We start from the raw sequence: 4,745 nt of genomic DNA on the forward strand, positions 1-4,745 counted from the left end.
TGTCTCCTATGAATACAATGCTCTGTTGCCTCATTGGCAAGGGTTCCTATTCTCGACTTGTTCTTGAAGGCATCCTCTCCAATCCTTCGAAGTTGGTCGTAACATTCCTGGGACAGCCTTTATTTAGTTGGCACTAAAAAATCTAGATCACACCAAGGTTCGACCTGAGAAGCATTTAACAAAATTTGAAATAAACACTATGACTATGTATGTGACTCTGAATGAAATTCTTTTAAGAGTTTGAATTTTCCACAACAGGACAACAGTGTGAACATAATTAGATGTACCTCATTATGTGAAAACGACGTGACTAGAGTTCTGCAGTGAATCTTATTTTATTCTAGCCTCAGTCAGTAACCAACTAACTTATTTCGCTTTGGCCAGTAATTTCCTGACACAACTGTAACTCTGAATTATTGGATAATACATTACATCACTAAGTGCCAAATTTAACCTGTGAACAGAATAACAGCTGTTTATCGCTTTTAAGTGATTAGGTTGGTGGAGACAATGGATTCATTATCGTTATTATTATTCCCAAACCCAAAAACATGTAAATAGAGTTAAAAATTGAATGATGGAGGATGAGACATGCTTTTTAACAACTAGAATCGATTAACATGACAAAAGACAAAAGGAAATAGAATCAAAGTAGTACTGACGGTACAACACCGTGGATATTATAATTTCCAACTCAGATTTCTAGCCGCACGGGATTAGCCGAGCAGTCTAGGCACTGCAGTCAGACTGTGGGGCTGGTCCCGGCGGAGGTTCGAGTCCTCCCTCGGGCATGGGTGTGTGTGTTTGTCCTTAGGATAATTTAGGTTAAGTAGTGTGTAAGCTTAGGGAGTCGGAGGAAGGCAATGGCAAACCACCTCCTCTAGGACCTTGCCTAGTACAGCGGTGAGGGTCTCCCGCATCGTCCCCTACGCTCCTCGGGGTATGGGACCTCATCATCATCAAGCTTAGGGACTGATTATCTTTGCAGTTAAGTCACATAAGATTTCACACATTTGAACATTTTTTTTCAGATTTCTAGGACTTTGGCAGCAAGTGGATATGTAGAAACAAAGACAATGGTATACAATTTAATGATTTTAGATCCACTTCTTACCTGTGGAACAATTGTCCACAGGAAAGAAAACAAAAACATATCTTTTCTATAACCTGCAGCGGTGAATAATATTTCAAGTCAAGTTAGGACTGACAATTGTTCTATTCTGTTGCCTATGATCTGCATGATCTTCCAACCGAGTTTAGAAACCGTTGTCGTTCCTTAAATACCAATACAAACTCTTTTCCGGAATAGTGAAAATCGAAAATCAAAGAGAAAGACAGACGATTTTCTCTACCCTCACAAATTACCCTTTTCTAATGTAATTAGTAATCGTGAAAACTTCCCCACCATCAAGATTCTAATACGTTTTCACAAGGCTGGCGGCATTACACAGCAATCAGTTGAATGTGGTCCTGCGCAATTGAATAATTCTGCTATCGATTCACACAGATCAGTATGAAAGTGAACTACGTATGCCTGACGTTTCGTCTACCACTTTCATTCTTTATTCTTACTTCATATTCACCACTGTGCATTTGCCAATAACAAACAGCACTACACTGAGGTTTATGGCGTAAAGTCAGCGCTGGCACGCCGGTCGGGAACGACAGGGAAGAGAAGGATATGAGAAGAGGTCAACCCATCACACGCCGACCGATGTCCCTCCAGGACGAGAACGCGACAGCAGCGGCCCACAGGTGAAGAGGGCATAAGCGCCGCGTCAAACTGGTGGCGCCCACTTCGATAGCAGCTACAACGTTAGCCACTCTATGTACCACGGACTTGTCTGTTCTTAAAGAATACTGATTATTTTGTATGTCGCCTTCTGCTTGCTACAAATTTGTCAGAGTTAAGTATTTGTAGTTGTCTTGTTTGTAATATTAATACGAGTTGTATGACTGTTTTTCTAGCGAACCGAGTATGGACAACATAGGTGACAAAAATCATGGGATTGCGGTATGCACGTATACAGATGACGGTAGTATCGCGTATACAAGGTAAAAAGGGCAGTTCGTAGGCGGATAGGCGGAGCTGTCATTTGTACTCGATTTATTCACGGGAAAAGGTTTCTTACGTGATTATGGCTGTACGACGGGAATTAACAGACTTTGAACGCGACGTGATAGAGGTAGACTCATGGGACATCCATTTCGGAAATCGTTAGGGAATTCAATATTCCGAGTTCCATAGTGTCGGGCAGCACCCCTCTCCATGTACAACGCATTGGCCGACGGCCTTTACGTAAAGACCGAGAGCAGCGGCGTTTGCATAGAGTTGTCAGTGCTAACATACAAACAACAGGGTGTGAAATAACTGCAAGAATAAATGTGGGACGTACAACAAACGTATCCGTTAGGAAGGCGCAGCGAAATTTCGTGTAGGATATTGCCTGTAGCGTCTCTCCTGGGTTCGTGCGCATGTGTATTGGGCCCTGGGGTACTGAAAACTGTCTCATGGTCTCTTTGTCATGATCACCTCCCACTTCGCAGATGCCTCCTGGAGATCCGAGTGAGGAACCAATCCGGAATATTTGGCAATGGAGAGACCAACATGACACTTTTTTAGTTACAGGTCACATGTAAAGTGGATACAATATGCTTGTCTAAAGCAGTGGTTTTTATTGTCTTCTGCAACCTTATGTCATTGGTCATTGCTGATTCTTCAGAGTTTTAGGGGCAGCTTCCACCCCAAGGACAAGAGAGTGGCCTGAACCGCAGTTCGCTCCTCTGTCCTCTTTGGCAAGGTCGTTGACATAACGTCCTTATTATGCTGGAAATCGAGAAGGAAATGGGCGTCGGAAGGACTGACTGAGCTCAAAAAATTCAAAGCAATCTTCAGTACAGCATACTAAACACCTCTTTGGGCGGAGGAACCCTGTGATGACGTGAAATTAGAATAAATCAGACTCGACAGGCAAGAGAGAGTTGTAAAAGAGTTGAGATCACATAAGACAAAAGGATGAATAACATTCCGTCGGAATTCCTAAAATCATTAGCAAAATGCCAACAAAATAACAATTCGTGTTGGTGTGTAGAATCTACGAGACTGGTGACTTATTATGAGAGTTTCGGAAAAATATTGTCCACACAATTCCGAAAATAGAAGGACCTGATGAGGGTGACCATAACATAGTCAGCTTTATAACTCATTCATCCAAGTTGACGACAAGAATAATATATGGAAAACTAAAAAGAAAATTAAGGATGTGTTAGGTGACAATCAGTATGATTTTAGAAAAGATAAAGACGCCAGAGAGTGAGTCCTGAAGTTGGGCCTAAGAACAGAGGTAAGACTGAAAAAAGTCGACATATTCATAGGACTAGTCGACCTGGAAAAAGCGTTTACAGTGTTCCACATTCGAGGAAATTAAGAGTAAGCTATAGGGAAAGGTGGGTAGTATAAAACCTGTACGAGAAAGAAAAGGGAATAATAATATTCGAGACCGAAGAACGAACTTCTCTGATTAAAAATAGTGTAAGAGGGGGATGCATAGAATAAGCAATGAGGGAAGTAACACAAAGGCTCATGAGTGGGATTAAAATTCGGGGTGAAAGCATACCAGTGATAAGATTCACTGTCGACATTCCTATCATCAGTGAAGGTGAAGAATACTTACAGGATCTGTTGGATGGAGTGAACAGTCTGTTGAGTGAAGAACATGGATTGAGAGTGAACCGAAGGAAGATGAAAGAACTGAGAGAAGAAATGAAACTAACGATAAACTTAACATCGAATCTGGTGACCACGAAGTAGACGAAGTAAAGGAATTTTGCTGTCTTGGAAGCAAAACAACACATAACGAAGGCAGCATAGACGACATAAAAGTGGACTAGCACAGAGAAAGAGTCGAATACAGGCCATAAGTTGTCTGAAAGTATTAAACACAGGCCCAAATTTGAGGGATGCATCGGAACACAGCATTGGATGGTAGTGAATCATCTACTGCGGGAAAATAGGAACAGAAGGGAATCGAAGCGTGTTTGAAATGTGGTGCAACCAAAGTTAGGTGAATAGATGAGGTAAAAATTAGGTGGCTCCTCCCGGAATCGGTGAAGAAACAAGCATATGGAAAACACTGACATGAGGAATGGACAGGGTGATAGAACAGGTGTTAAGATCTCAGGGAATAACTTCCATGATATTAGAGGGCTCGGCAGAGGAAAAAAACCGTAGAGGAAGAAAAAAAGTGGTAGATGAGACATATAGACAGTCGTTTTCCACTCACCTCATTTGTGAGTGAAGTAGGAGAGGCAAAGACTAGTAGTGGATAAAGGTAAGATCCCTTTTTTTTCAGATTATGTACGTAGATGTACAAACAAGAAGCGCAACTAACGCAACACTTTTTTTCTGAAAGCAGATTTGCTTGGTTCATAATTCCAATAAAACGTATTATTCCAGACTATTTTGGCTACAAAACCCTATTTTTCAGTATCATCTCCGTTCAGTGCGACGGCCTTACGCCAGGTTAGTGGGAGGTCCTGTATGCCTGCATGGTATCGCTCTATTGGCCGACATCGGAGCCAACGTCCTGCTGCATTACTGCCCCGCCATCAGCCATGTACTGCTTCCCGTGGAGTGTATTTGGCCGAGCAGCTAGTAAACTCAACCTCCTCCCCCCAAAAAAACGACCACGTTGGTTCTATCCCCCTCTCTATCTCACTCATACACACGGGGTATAAACATCATA

Source organism: Schistocerca gregaria, chromosome 1 (assembly GCF_023897955.1).
Source record: "Schistocerca gregaria isolate iqSchGreg1 chromosome 1, iqSchGreg1.2, whole genome shotgun sequence".
Lineage (NCBI taxonomy): Eukaryota > Metazoa > Arthropoda > Insecta > Orthoptera > Acrididae > Schistocerca > Schistocerca gregaria.